Raw genomic sequence first — 16,237 nt, forward strand, 5'->3', positions numbered from 1 at the left:
TAGCTACTGAGCAAGGAAATCTTACTGTATATATTTCAAAAGCAAAATTGTAAATCTCCCCATTACCATACTAGCTGTGTATCACTGAATATGGATGTAACAAATTTCTTTAAAGTATTCAAACTATATACATCAGTATTCACATGTTCTCTTAGTCTTAGTACATGTTAAAACAAGAAAAATTGCCCAATTACTTCATTTATCCAAAATTAAAATGAGTGCTCTATTATATGATAAGAGCAAATTATCACAAGACACTTGACAGCATTGAAACATTACGATACCGATATTCATCACATATGCACTCAAAAGATGACACTACAACATTGCAAAATTAGAATAACATGATCTACATAAGTACTTGGGTGATACTTGTCTCTTTAAAACAGGATTGGTCTATCTGTATGGCTAAAACCCATTATTACTAATTCTAGATAAGAAGTTTGTCATTAATGAAATAGAGCTGTCAAGCTATAATTAACAAGCAGTACATCTATATACACATCATGATATTAAAGAGTAGATGCCAACAAGTCAACATTCACAACTTTAAATATTACAACATCAGATTTGTCTGCCATGTTTAAACTACCAAGGTTGCTGTTGTACATGGTTGTCAAATATGCATAATTTATGGATATGTGAGGACATGACCTGAGTAGGTAGAATCCATACAAAAATCTCTGCAGTATCAAACCCATTAAAAATTGTCATAGAATCACGATAAGCCACAATAACAAACTCACTGGTGACATGTGCCTTTTCTGATTCAAGAGAGTGTTTGCCTTCTGTACTTCGCCTTTCCTTTACATGGTCATAACTTCTTCTTCATGCAAGGAAATCATACCAAAGTGTTAATTTTCCTGATCAACACTTTCCTTAGAGGAGCATACCAGACGAGCTTCTAAACAATCAGAACATGCCCTCGACAATCAGAGTACACCACAACGGATATACTGCAATCAGCTGTGGTTTAGTTGTAGAATAACAGATATGGCAAACCACACTCCTTAATTTATTACGTAGTTCACTTGAGGCAAGTAGGCAGATCAAGATACTCTAATAAAGCAGTCACAGGCACACAGCTTCATTTTTAAATTAATTGTACCAGTTAAACAATTTGTGTTGCAAGCGTTTTGTTTTGGCCTGTATCAACAACTCCAGTGAGGCTGGTTTTCAGCTCCACTACCTTCTAGCATTGCTTCTATGATTTGTATGCGCTAGTAATAGTCCACCCACTGCCTCCCACCCTTCACCCCTAACTAACAGAATGTGTGTGGTACTGACAAAACAAAAATAAACATTAAGCAATTTTGTATCCAAGTAGGTCTGTTGATACTGAAAAATCAGTTACGACAGTACACTGTTTTATTAATATGTGATATCAGACACATCTCACAAACAAAAAAAAAAGTACTATTACTGCACAAAAATAAGAGTTATCATCTAGACAAAACTTGTACAATAGATTTCCTTAATCAAGACACATGATAGTGTGTCATGTGGCCCAAGAAGCCGGCACACCACACTGTGAGTATATTAACAGGAAGAATGAAAACACAATTTTCATACCTATGTAGCTCTGTGATCCCTAACCTGATTGGAACCAAAATTTCTACAGAAGTGCCGGCCAGGTAGGGGAGTCTACATGCCAAATTTGAAGATTATCGCTCCAGCCATTTCCGAGATACGAGTGAGCAAACTTTCGTTTTAATTTCTTTGTTTTTTCTTCATCTTCATTTCACACACTTCGAAAAATCCACCATAAAACATGAATACGTGCTAGGATCTGGCTGAAATTTGGCACACTTAAAGGCTCAGTAAAGCGGATCTCCGTACCAACTTTGGTAGGAATCCGATGTACATTCATGGAGTTTTGACCGATTATTTACGTAAAATAAGGTCGAAGGTCTGTAGAGAGTTCAGCTAGAAGAAGTCACCTTGTAGAGAGAATCCTGTAGAGAGTTCATCTACAAGCAAATCGCTCTGTATAGAGTTCAGCTACATTTCAAGTTACCCAGTAGAGAGATCAGCTGCAAACAAGTTATCAGTAGGGAATAATTGACCTGTAATAACTATATTACATTTACTGATAAAATTGAATTAAAGTATTTAAAATCTGCTTCATCTTTTTCTTCTTCCTGTGGTAAAGAAAAAAAGATAGGTTTAAAAAGCTTGAGGTATACAAATACAAAAAGAAGTGAAATCTAATCTAAAACAGCCAAGCTGTAAAAAAAGAGTGCGGCCCTCAAAAAGGCTATGGTGAAAAAAGATGTGAAATCCAAGATGACGGCCAAGAAATGGCTGTGATGGTAGGTTAATGGTAAAAATTTTAATAACGACAATTCAGGTGAATTTTGTGCTAAGACCAAGCGGCACCAAATTCACTTGAATCGTCGTTATTATAATTTTTACCATTAACCTACCATCACAGCCATTTCTTGGCCGCCATCTTGGATTTCACATCTTTTTTCACCATAGCCTTTATGAGGGCCGCACTCTTTTTTTACAGCTTGGCTGTTTTGAATTAGATAAATATTATCCATATAATAATTCACAAATTTCAAATTAAAGAATTTTTAAAAATTGGTGTGCAAAACACCAAGGGAAGTTCCACAGCAATTTTAACACATGGAACATGAAGCTATGTGGTTGCGCGCGTGTGTGTGCAGGCCTTAATTTAATTTTTAAGGTGCTGAGGACAAATGTCCTTACATATTCACAAATGTACAGACATAGAGTCACATTGTACAGACATGAGCTAGAGGAGCACTTTACACTGCTGGAATTGGAATAGGGAGTTTCCATTGAAAGCTTTGAAGTTAAGTACAACCACATAGCTGCAACATATCACCAGGCTGTGATCATTACAGCTGCTGGTGGTAGCAGTACACAAAGGGGAGGTGGCATTGTTAAATCCTTGGGGTAGTTGGAAAAGGCGGATACGGTCAGAGGGACATTTTCAAAAAGCATTTTACATTTATATAACAGCTATTTTTCATACCTAACGCTGTTTTTATAGCAGTCTTTGCTTTCAAGCCCAGGCGTCGATCTTGTCATAGCACTTATCCATATATAAGTGCATGTGCGGAGGATGGAGCACTCTAAAGACCATATAGCGTTGTATACGTACTCTAGAAATCTAATTCAGAGTCATAGAGATTAATCTAGTATGTTCCAACCTAATCTCGTAGGCCAGGTCCTTGAAACCCTCAACACTTGGAATAAGCGCCTGCGCCTTATACTAAAAGGCGTAAGATTGTGGATTTTGCATGCTAAGCTAAGTTTCATGGGGAATACAAGCTAATCTCTACAACTATATAACTCTGTATTAGGCTTTAGAGCATGTGTACAACACTATATGGTCTTTGGCATGCTGTGGAGTGCTGGTCTAGCCCTTCGCACGTGCGCTTATAACTGGATAAGTGCTATGACAAGATCGACGCCTGGGTCTGGAAGCAAAGACTGCTGTAAAAACAGCATTAGGTATGAAAAATAACTGTTATATAAATGTAAAAATGCTTTTTGAAAATGTCCATGTCTGTGTCCGCATCTGTGTCCGACCGTATCTGCCTTTTCCAACTACCCAAATCCTTGGGTTGGGAAAATGTAGTATCTCCTAGCAACCAAGTGACAGTTATTGTTAGCACTGCAAACAAACATGTACACATCAGCTTTTATGGTACCACTACTGGTTTTGCAAGGACATGTGTGTCCGCCCAAAACTACTTATGTGCAGAAATTGTGCTATTTGTGCGGATTTTGTCCATTGACCACACGTTAATTTAAGGCCTAGTGTGTGTGTGTGGGTGTGCGTGCGTGCGTGCGTGCGTGCATGCATGCGTACATACATGCATGCATGCATGTGATCCGGGAACCTTTCGATTACCAGGCGGATACTCTAGCAACTTGCCTATGCTGCTTCACATACACACACACACACATACAAACACACTCGATGCTCGGTTATGTCAAACTATTTTTGTTTCCTTGAGCAAGAAACTTTACTCACATTGTTTCGGTCTACCCAGCTGTTTAAATGGGAACCAAGTGGCCTGGGGAAGCAGCTGTAACATCAATGGGTACCTGGTATTAACATAGGAAGCAAAAGCCAATTGTCCATTTCTCACACAGCGGGTGAAGGTCCAGGTGGGACCTCGGGTTCCCACATCTTCACCTGTCAGACATGTCCGGTGAGTTACTAGTCCTGCCCCGGGAGGATTTGCCTGCGCTGACTCCTAGCACCTGAGTAGCACACAGGTGTCCCAGTGCTGCTTTGCTTTTTTGTGTGTGTGCGAGAGTCTGTGTGTGTGTGTGTGCACACGTGTGTATGCGTGGGTGTGTGTGCATGTGTGTGTTTGTGTGCATGTGTGTGCTGGTGCACATGTGTGCTTGTGGTCACGTACACATGCATGCATGTGCACATGTACATATGTATTGGGTAGTACATAAACGAATGTTCTAAATTCGAATGTTTGTTCATTTGAGAGCATTCAAATACAAATTCATAACATTCGAATCTTATGGGCAGACACCCAATGTATATAATTAGGTCGTCACGTGCAGCTGAAAATGGTACAGAGCAGGTGTCAAGGTGTTAACATGTTCTTTGCTATTGTTTACACTTAGCTAACATCCTGTTCTCTATAGTCAGGTGCATGTGAAGTCAAAAACATGCCAAAAACATTACATGTGATGGCTAGCATGCCAGGTGTGAGGTTGATTACAGTGATAAAACTACTACTTTGCTGCTGTTTACGCTCACTTTATTGTCTATATCAAAGAGTATTTCAACAAGTAAGTGCATAGAATTCTCACAACAATACGCCTTACCCCTTAGATTAAATGTTAAAAATTGTGATTGTGGGTTTTAAATATTAGAAACATCCAAATAATTTGCAGTTTTTCATTCAAACATTCGAATGCTCAACTCTAGCATTCGTTTATGCACTAGTATTGAGACATCACAGCCACACAATAGAGTACTGGTCTGTTAATCAATCACATGGTTACAGGTTTGATGCTCATTATGTTATACCCAATTGCTGTTGCTGCTTCATTGAGTAAGTATTTAAATTCATATAGCTCCAGTCTACATCCTGATATGTGTGATTTGATGCAGTGTATAGTTTGCCAGTCATAAATTATTGGGAAATAAATCAAACAAGCATAAGAAAAAATAGTAGGAATTATAAAAATAAGAGGTAATGAAGCAACGAAGGTTACCTATAACACATCTGCAGCTATACTAGTGCTCTTTGTCATCTAGAAGGAAAAACCAATGGGATGTTAAAGTTTCAGCCTTATCTGGTGAATACTCTTGGAGTTATAAATATGCAGCAAGAAAAGAAAAATTATTGATTTGTACAGTGGCCATATGGAAAATAAACCACAAGCATGTACATATTTCATCTATGTATCATAATTATGTCATGAGTGCAACAGGCTATGGAGTTGGGACTTGTCTCATTGTGTTAACTATAAACTGAGGAATCCATCTAGGTAGGTATAGCTTTTAGCCTACAGACATGCATACAAGCAATGTGGAAAGTTAAAAAAGACAACAATATTTTAGTGCAACATAAACAAACAAAGCTCAAGTTTGCTTCATGGTGTTACAGAAATGAAACAAAGATATTCTTACTCTCCATGAAGATGTGCATCCAATGGTACGTATATAATTAATAAATATCAGTTCAGGACTTTTCACTAAAACTTGTGCAAAATTACAGAGTTCTAGTCAAGGTTTTGCACATTTAATCCCTACCTCAGTCATGGCTATTCAATATTATGACTAAACTCCTACCAGTCAATTTCCTCTCTTTTGAATGGTTTATAACCTATAAAAGTGCTACATGTAAATACTATCTAATCAAAAACAGCTAAGCTGTAAAAAAAGGTGCGGCCCCCAAAAAGGCCATGGTGAAAAAAGATGTGAAATCCAAGGTGGCGGCCAAGAAATGGCTGTGATGGTAGGTTAATGGTTACATTTTAATAACAACAATTCAGGTGAATTTGGTGCCAAGACCAAGCGGCACAAAATTCACCTGAATTGTCGTTATTAAAATGTAACCATTAACCTACCATCACAGCCATTTCTTGGCCGCCACCTTGGATTTCACATCTTTTTTCACCATGGCCTTTTTGGGGGCCGCACCTTTTTTTACAGCTTAGCTGTTTTTGATTAGATATCACTTCTTTTTGTATTTGTATACTGCAAAGCCGGCCTATGGCTGGCTTTGGGGCTTTTTTAACCCATGTGTTTTTTTCTTTACTACAGGAAGAAGAAAAGAACTTAAAGAAGAATTTTAGTACTTCAATTATTTTTGATTTTATTAGTAATTATACAAATTATATACATATATTTATTACATGCCCATTATTCCCCACAGGATATTTTTTGTAGCTGATCTCTCTACTGGGCGACTTGAAATGTAGCTGAACTATATACAGGATGGTTTCTTTGTAGCTGAACTCTCTACAAGGTAACCTCTTCTAGCTGGTCTCTCTACAGGGTATTTTGTTTCTAGCTGAACTCTCTACAGGTGATTTGTTTGCAGCTAAACTCTCTACATGGTGATGTCTTTGTAGCCGAACTCTCTACATGATGGTTTCTTTGTAGCTGAACTCTCTATAAGGTGACTTCGTCTAGCTGAACTCTCTACAGGGTGATTTTTTTGTAGCTGAACTCTCTGCAGGGTGATTTGTTTGCAGCTGAACTCTCTACATGATGGTTTCTTTGTAGCTGAACTCTCTACAAGGTGACTTCGTCCAGCTGATCTCTCTACTGGGTGATTTGTTTCTAGCTGAACTCTCTACAGGTGATTTGTTTGCAGCTAAACTCTCTACATGGTGGTTTCTTTGTAGCTGAACTCCCTACATGATGGTTTCTTTGTAGCTGAACTCTCTACAAGGTAACTTCTTCTCTACAGGGTGATTGGTTGTAGTTGAATTCTCTACAAGGTGGTTTGTATGAGGCTGAACTCTCTACATGGCGGTTTCTTTGTAGCTGAACTCTCTACAGAGTGATTTGTTTGCAGCTGAACTCTCTACATGATGGTTTCTTTGTAACTGAACACTCTACAAGGTGACTTCTTCTAGCTGATCTTTCTACAGGGTGAATTGTTGTAGCTGAACTATCTACAAGGTAACTTCTTCTAGCTGATCTCTATACCGGGTGATTTGTTCGTAGTTGAATTCTGTACAGGTGGTTTCTTTGTAGCTGAACTCTGTACATGATGGTTTCTTTGTAGCTGAACTCTTTACAAGGTGACTTCTTCTAGCTGAACTCTCTATGGGGTAATTTCTTTGTAGCTGAACTCTCTATATGATGGTTTCTTTGTAACTGAACTCTCTACAAGGTAACTTCTTCTAGCTGATCTTTCTACTGGGTGATTTGTTTGCAGCTGAACTCTCTACATGGTGGTTTCTTTGTTGCTGAACTCTCTACAAGGTGAATTCTTCTACCTGATCTCTCTACAGGGTAATTTGTTTGTAACTGAACTCTGTACAAGTGCGTTTTTGTGGGTGATCTCACTGCAGGTTGATTTGTTTGTAGCTGAACTCACTAAAGGGTGATTTTGCTTGTAGCTAAACTCCTTGCATTGTATCTAGTTTCTAGCTGATCTCTCTACAGGGTGATTTGTTTGTAGCTGATCTCTCTACAAGTTGATTTGTGTGTAGCTGATCTCTCTGCAGATTGATTAATTTGCAGCCGATCTTTCTACAAGGTAATTTGTTTGTAGCTGAACTGTCTATGTAGCTGAACTGTCTATAAAGTGATTTGTTTGTAGCTGATCTCTCTGCAGGTTGATTTGTTTTAGCTGAACTCTCTACAGGGTGATTTACTTGTAGCTGAACTCCTTACATTGTGTCTAGTTTCTAGCTGATCTTTCTACAGGGTGATTTGTTTGTAGCTGATCTCTCTACAAGTTGATTTGTGTGTAGCTGATCTTTCTACAGGTTGATTTGTTTGTAGCCTATCTCTCTACAGGGTAATTTGTTTGTAGCTGAACTCTGTACAAGGTACTTTTTTGTAGGTGATCTCACTGCAGGTTGATTTGTTTGTAGCTGAACTCACTAAAGGGTGATTTGCTTGTAGCTGAACTCCTTACATTGTGTCTAGTTTCTAGCTGATCTCTCTACAGGGTGATTTGTTTGTAGCTGAACTCTCTATAAGGTGATTTGTTTGCAGCTGAACTCTCTACATGGTGGTTTCTTTGTTGCTGAATTCTGTACAGGGTGTTTTGCTTGTAGCTGAACTCTCTACAGGGTGATTTGTTTCTAGCTTATCTCTCTACAGGTTGATTTGTGTGTAACTGATCTCTCTACAAGCTGATTTGTTTGTAGCTGAATTCTCTGCAAAGTGTTTTGTTTGTAGCTGACCTCTCTTCAGGGTGATTTGTTTCTAGCTGATCTCTCTACAGGGTGATTTTTTTGTAGCTGACCTCTCTTCAGGGTGATTTGTTTCTAGCTGATCTCTCTACAGGGTGATTTTTTGTAGCTAACCTCTCTTCAGGGTGATTTGTTTCTAGCTGATTGCTCTGCAGGTTGATTTGCTTGTAGATGAACTCTCTACAGGATAACTTGCTTGTAGCTTCACTCCTTACTTTATGTCTAGTTTGTAGCTGATCTCTCTACAGGGTGATTTGTTTGTAGCTGAACTCCTTACATTGTGTGTAGTTTCTAGCTGATCTCTCTACAGGGTGATTTGTTTGTAGCTGATCTCTATACAAGTTGAATTTGTGTGTAGCTGATCTCTCTGCAGGGTGATTTGTTTATAGCCGATCTCTCTACAAGGTAATTTGTTTGTAGCTGAACTATCTATAAGGTGATTTGTATGTAGCTAATCTCTCTGCTGATTGATTTGTTTTAGCTGAACTCTGATTTGTTTTTAGCTTATCTCTGTACAGGTTGATTTGTGTGTAACTGATCGCTCTACAAGCTGATTTGTTTGTAGCTGATCACTCTGCAGGTTGATTTGTTTCTAGATGATCTCTCTACAGGTTGATTTGTGTGTTGCTGATCGCTCTAAAGGTTGATTTGTTTTTAGCTGAACTCTCTGCAAAATGTTTTGTTTGTAGTTGATCTCTCTACAAGGTGATTTTTTGTAGCTGACCTCTCTTCAGGGTGATTTGTTTCTAGCTGATATCTCTACAGGGTGATTTTTTGTAGCTGACCTCTCTTCAGGGTGATTTGTTTCTAGCTGATTGCTCTACAGGTGGTTTGTTAGTAGCTGAACTCTCTACACGGTGATTTGCTTGTAGCTGAACTCCTTACATTGTGTCTAGTTTCTAGCTGATCTCTCTACAGGGTGATTTGTTTGTAGCTGATCTCTCTACAAGTTGAATTGTGTGTAGCTGATCTCTCTGCAGGTTGATTTGTTTGTAGCCGATCTCTCTACAAGGTAATTTGTTTGTAGCTGAACGTCTAAAAGGTGATTTGTTTGTAGCTGATCTCTCTGCAGGTTGATTTGTTTTAGCTGAACTCTCTACAGGGTGATTTATTTGTAGCTGAACTCCTTACATTGTGTGTAGTTTCTAGCTGATCTCTCTACAGGGCGATTTGTTTGTAGCTGATCTCTCTACAAGTTGATTTGTGTGTAGCTGATCTCTCTGCAGGTTGATTTGTTTGTAGCCGATCTCTCTACAGGTAATCTGTTTGTAGCTGAACTCTCTATAAGGTAATTTGTTTGTAGCTGATCTCTCTGCAGGTTGATTTGTTTTAGCTGAACTCTCTACAGGGTGATTGCTTGTAGCTGAACTCCTTACATTGTGTCTAGTTTCTAGCTGATGTCTCTACAGGGTGATTTTTTGTAGCTGAACTCTCTACAGGTTGATTTGTTTCTAGCTTATCTCTCTACAGGTAGATTTGTGTTGATTTGTTCATTGCTGATCGCTCTAAAGGTTGATTTGTTGCAGCTGAACACCCTGCAAAGTGTTTTGTTTGTAGCTAATCACTTTAAAGGGTAATTTGTTTGTAGCTGAACTCTCTCCACAGTGACTTGTGTGTAGCTGAATTCTGTGTAACTGAATTCTCTAGAGAGTGACTTAATTGTAGCTGAATTTTCTACACAGTGCATGACTTGTTTATAGCTGAACTTTCTTCAGTGTGACTTGTAATGTTCTGAATCTCTATAGTGATATATTTGCTTAACTCTCCGCATGGTGACTGTCTTCTTGCTGAACTGTCTATAAGATTAACTGTTTGCAGCTGAACTCCCTACAGAATAACTTGTGATGTAATAAAATTCTATAATGGAGTAAATAAATTAGCCGAATGCTCTATTAGGGTGACTGTTCTATTAGAGTATCTCGATCTCGCATTTGCTACACGGGGTTGGCTTTCGAATCATAACTCAGTGGTTTGTAATCCGATTCTTCTGTACTACTGCAAGGACTTTCTATGAAGATTATTCCAGCTATACACCGATTTTCAGCTCATTGCTCTAAGCGGTTTGCCTAGTAGGCGTGAAAACTAATACTTTTTTATTCATAAAAATCGATCACGTAATTGTGACACAGGTTGGGTTTTGTGTCATATCTCCGTGGTCTTTATCTCGATTCCTTCCAAACCACCAAAAGGCACTCCTACGATGGTTATTCCATGTACATAGCAATTTTCAACTCATTCCATGAAGCGGTTTACCCTGTAGGCGTGACAACAAATCGATCTTGTTTTACGCGAATAATCGGTCATAACTCCTGAACCATTCATCGGATTTGTACCAAATTTGATGCTAGGATTCGCCGTTGGACTCCCTTTCTATGTGCCAAATTTCAAGGCGATCGGAGTACGCGTTTGCTTGTTATAGCAATTTTTGCAAGTGTGCGAAAAGACGAAGAAGAAAAAAAAACGAAGAAAAAAAAACGAAACTTTGGCAGCTCGTATCTCGGAAATGGCTTGAGCGATTTCCTTCAGATTTGGAATGTAGACTCCCTTGGCTGGCGGGCAACTGTGTAACAAATTTGGTTCCAATCAGATAAGTAATCACCGAGATACAAAGGTGTGAAAATGACGTTTTCGTTCTTCCTGTCAATATACTCACGGGTGTGGCGCGTCGGCTTCTTGGGCCGCACGACACACTACCGTGTGTCTTGATCAATTCCTGTTATTAATCACTCAATCCATAAGCCCATATTTATATTTTTTAATTTGCTGGCCTAATTTTGCATATACTGTATATATTGATATTGTACACATCTATAGTATTTTTTTAAATTATTAAACTGAAAATGAAGGCAATAAAGAGTAGTGAAACAAGAGCTGAATGATGGTATTACAGCATAGCTCGGTGGGAAAGTCCCTACTTATTGAACAAAAGAGTTGTTATAGCTAATGAGCCAAAGTAGGGACTTTCCCACTGAGCTATGCTGTAATACCATCATTCATCTCTTGTTTCACTACATTCTATTCCATAGATAGATTTTTTTTAAATACTAGCGTTTGTTGTAACACAGCTAGTTACAGTGTAACTTGTGACTGCTCTATTAGAATATCATACATGACTGTTAATGCAACTGTTGTATTAGAGTATCTCGAGTCAGCCAAGGGGTGTGCAGCTAGCTAGACCAATAAGGGATGAGGTCATCTTGTTTACTGTTAAGTAAATAGTTAAGAGGCGTGGTCACCATACTCTATCGCTATTAGTCCACCAGGATATTTGATGGGTGTGGTCGCAAACCTATCAAGAACGAGATCCCAATCGCAAAGTTGCAGATATCTAGCTAGTATACAGTACCTCTTATAGTAGCACCGGGACTGAAGCGCTATGAAATCCACTCTGAAATAATTCTGTGGCGTCTAAATATGCTGCTGAAAACAAGGCTGAAATGATGTGTTGATACGGAAAATTAATGTCATGATATGGTTTCAATTCTTGAAGAAGACAACCAACCTGATTGAAGATAAAAGGAAAGACAAGGCACAGAGGGAACATACTCATTGGAAGCCCAAAAGGCACATCCCACTGGTGAATTTGTTATTGTGGCGTAAAATGGTGGCCGTGCACTACTTTGTTTGGCCTCTAGGCTTGCAACCATGGTCAGTAAGTGAGTAAGGCAGACAAAATTTCAGGTTTTAGAGACTTCTTTTAAAATTCTATATCCAGTCACTGGTAAGTGTGTTCTTTTTAATGCTACATTTCACATTAGATAGACTACTATTATTCCATAAAGGTGATTTTTGTCACGTAAGCTGCCTCTAGGATGATTGTTATTAAAGGCAGCTTTTTAAGCAGCATGCATCACTTTTGGAGTGATCTCTACTTAAACAGTACTACTGTACTGTTTGATACGTATGTACTAGAGTTGTAACGATAAGTGATCAGTAGAAGCCAATAATTAGCTGTTTTTACCATAATCGGAAATCAGTTGTAATGGGCTGTGGTCAGCAGATTATTAGTCTATTCAGCTTCAGTAGCTGGAGGGCTGGCGTCAAAGGCTCTGGTATGTACTTAGGTAATTTGTTTATGTTTCATGGTAACCACAATAATAAACAGTAATGGTTAGAGTTCTAGCCCACTTGTCTGACTAGCAGCTTTGAGTTGAGGTAAGTGTACAACTTCTTCACAGCATTGGCTTTACTAGCTCTACTTTTAGTGGAGTACACACAAGTATAACTTGTAGGGACCTACAATCGGGTATCAGTTAACTATTGGTAAAACAGGGTAAAAATATATCGGTTTACCCTAAAAAGTGGGAATGGGTACAACTCTAGTTGTATTCATTGAATCCACAAATTGCTAATTTAAATTATCAATTTGTGGATTCAGAATATAAAAGTATGTATACAATGGGGCCCAAATGAACTCAAGTGAATTCGAAGGTTCATTCGAATGAACGAACGAACGAACATTCGAACATGGGTTGAACAGTTCGAACTATAGCTACTAATTAGATGGTGATACAGTTAAGCCAGAGGAGGTTGGTCACGTCATAACCTATTTTATGACGCGAAATTATGCAACCAAGCATTGTTCTATGTGCATGATGTGTTAAGGCTTGTTTAGCAGTTAGGAAAGCAGCGCATTGTACTGAGAAGGCTTGTAATGCAACTGGGACGCTCTGGTATGGATATGCAATCCGTCCTTTAGAATATTAAGAGGTGTGAAGGTTGAATTGGTTCAACCCTTCCTTTGAGATCACGAGATGAATGATGACGCGTGACCAACCTCCTCTGCAGTTAAGGGTGCTCGCGGCTATTTGAAGCCATACAACATGCAATTTTTGTATTGTTGCTTATACTCACATAATGTATAAAATGAATCCATATGCTACTTACGTTGGAAGTGCTTCTCTTTCTCTTCAACACGAACCAAACAGAATTCTTCTAGCCTATACCATTTTATAACTATGCGTAGTTCTTTATGAAGCGCTTAAATCGAAACTAGTCCTCCATTTTTCACAGTAGCGCACTGGAAACCACGTTGAACAAACTTCAGCTTATAACTCACAACTCTATGTTTAGTATTAGTACACAGTGTACATAGAACTTAAGTTAGTACTAAAAGTGTGCTACACCATTTAAAACCTCACGTTCTCGGTGCTGTAACTCATGAAGCCATAACACTACGGACAAAATCTAAACATAGACCTCTGGAGAATTTATCAGCGAATCTCCCTACAAAATTTGAAGCCTTCACGGCTATCACTCAAAAACTAGTTTTATTTTTAGTAAACATGTGCAAAGATTGCGTGCACCCAACATTATTGATACAATAACCACACAAATTCCTATTGACCGCAATCACCAACTTTTCAAAATAACATGTCATAAATGCTGTTCTAAACACAAAAAAGCTCTGTTTTCTTTTTTTCACACACAGGAACAGCTTCTTGCTCCGCCTGGAGTCTCCAAGTCGCTCTTGGATAGGTTACGCTAGGCACACCTTGTGATTCCAGCTGGTAACATTGTCTCCTACATAAGCAGCTTACAATTACAATACTAACTACCAGCATACCCTGTCACTCGAGAAAACAAGGCACGAACGCATGTTGCCTACAAGCGAAGTGTTCACACTTGTTGCCTTAAATAACACTTACTTTTAGATTAATTCATGTTAGTGTAACTGTTGATCCATCAGACAATCATTTGCTAACACTTCAGTGACGATTCTGAAGCAAAAAAACATGCCATTCTTCCTCGTGTTCTCTGGCGCAAAACATGTCCGCTTAACAGGATACTACAAGTATGCGTAGTAATGCCAATTATGATGCAATAGCCGCATGTGGTTTCTGGGCTGGCACTTAAACGGCTTCAAATATCAGGAGCACCCTTAAGCTATCCATCTTGCTGTGTTCCATAATGATGTGGAAGAAGCCAGACATATGGTATTTGGCATTTAATTAAGTCATGTGTTGATGGTTTAGTGGTGGTCACAGGCCATGCCTCTATGAGATTTTAAGGTTTCTATGTGGTGCCAGTCACTTGTCTCAACTGTATAGCAGTAGTAAAATGTATCTAAAACCTAGTAACCATAAGTATCTTTACTTGTGGTATTCAATTTCAAGTTTTCTCAGTAAAAATGTTGAGTCAGTACAACTGCATGTGTGTTACAAACTTTTGAGACATGCATTTAACATTTAATATGCTGTGATTTATAATTCTTAAACAGGAAACAGCTCCATTTAAAAGTTCGAAAGATTCGTGAACTTTGGTTGATGAATGTTCGAACCCTGACAATCCAAGTTCGTTTGGGCCCTAGTATACAATGACATGCACTACTTCTGTAGTATATATGTTATACTTAATTTAAAGCACCGCCGTGTGTGTGTACGGAAAACACAGTACGAGGGGGTGTGTTGAGCAGCTAATACAGTACGAGGCAAAACCGAGTGCTGTATTTGCCTAGAAACACACACCCCCAAGTGCTGTATTTTTCGTCCACACAAGCAAGGCGGTGCTTCATATGTTATATTGTACTTCCTGATCATCTGGCTCAGATCAATTTTCTCTAGTACTCAAACTGCTGCGATTTTCAGTGATCAGGATATCAGTAAGTGTTTAACTAATCTATTTCTAGTTGTAGAATGAACTGATAGGATTAGTTTGGCTAGTTTTAGCGATTTACAATGTAATGTTACGCATGTGATCAATCATGCTGGCTTAGTGGAGTCATGTTTAAAAAGCTTCGTGATCAAACGATCAGTAAATGTGTATACAAACTATTCCTAGCTGTAGAACGAACTCATAGGATTACTTTGGTTGGTTTTAGCGATTTACAGTGTGTTGTTTACATAACATTCCATAAATAAGTTCTCCGCATAACTGTACTGCATGTATTTGCCCAAGTGTGCTATATTTGCGTGCGTGCACACACACTCTCTGACTGATGACTGACTGACTGACTGACTGACTGACTGACTGACTGACTGACTGACTGACTGACTGACTGACTGACTAACTGACTGACTGACTGACTGACGCACACACGTGTACAGTCTGTAGGACACCTCAAGATAATGCATCTGGATTACATGCACACATATACTAATAAGGCTTGCAAGTACATATGCAAATGCATGGTTCAGTATCATAGTGGATCATTTTTAAAGTTAAAATATTTCACAAAAGGGGCAAAATCTGAATTTCAAAAGTACACCTGTATTAAATTTTAAAGAGTGCATATTTCAAACAGCTAGGTGGATTCAAATAAGCATATCAGAAATTATGTGTATGCTTGCCAAAAACTGATGGAATAATCCCTGTCTTCTATACACTGGAAGGGAGTTTCAAGTTGAGCAAGTTATCATCAGCTGCCAGCTTGATTGTATCTCTGCTTGAATAACAGCAGATGCCAACAACCGCTCTGGAGTAGCTGTTTAGTCGCTTTTGACTTAAAACAATGATACTGGTTCTGAGCTTAACTCAAAGATTATGTGAGCAAACATACTTTCAAGCAAAAACATTAGATCACATAAAAGCAAGTTATGGTTAGTTGTGGGAATTTCGAAGTATGACAGGTCTTGAAAATTTATTTTCAAAGAAAGGGCATCTTCAAAATATTAAACAACATCTTATCAAAAATTACCCATCATACAGTAGTATGTAAGTTTTAACCTATTCTGTGCTTGATATTCAATTAACAACACTTACTTAAGAAAAATATTATTTGAAATTAATCCTGAAAATACTGAATACAGGATATGGAATAGATTAGTAATTACTCACTGCCTTACTGAAAGGAAACAGTCCCTTTATGGGTACATACAATACAGCAAGTTTAGACATATGTGAC

The 16,237-nt window shown here is 38.4% G+C and overlaps 1 protein-coding gene across 1 annotated transcript in view; it reads right to left on the minus strand.

The window, feature by feature from the left end:
- The window catches only part of LOC136264794 (uncharacterized), a 121,688-nt gene that overhangs the window by 103,544 nt on the left and 1,907 nt on the right, over positions 1 to 16,237 (minus strand). The gene's annotated exons all lie outside the window — the stretch shown is intronic.

The sequence above is a fragment of the Dysidea avara genome, chromosome 8, assembly GCF_963678975.1.
Source record: "Dysidea avara chromosome 8, odDysAvar1.4, whole genome shotgun sequence".
NCBI classification, from domain to species: Eukaryota; Metazoa; Porifera; class Demospongiae; order Dictyoceratida; family Dysideidae; genus Dysidea; species Dysidea avara.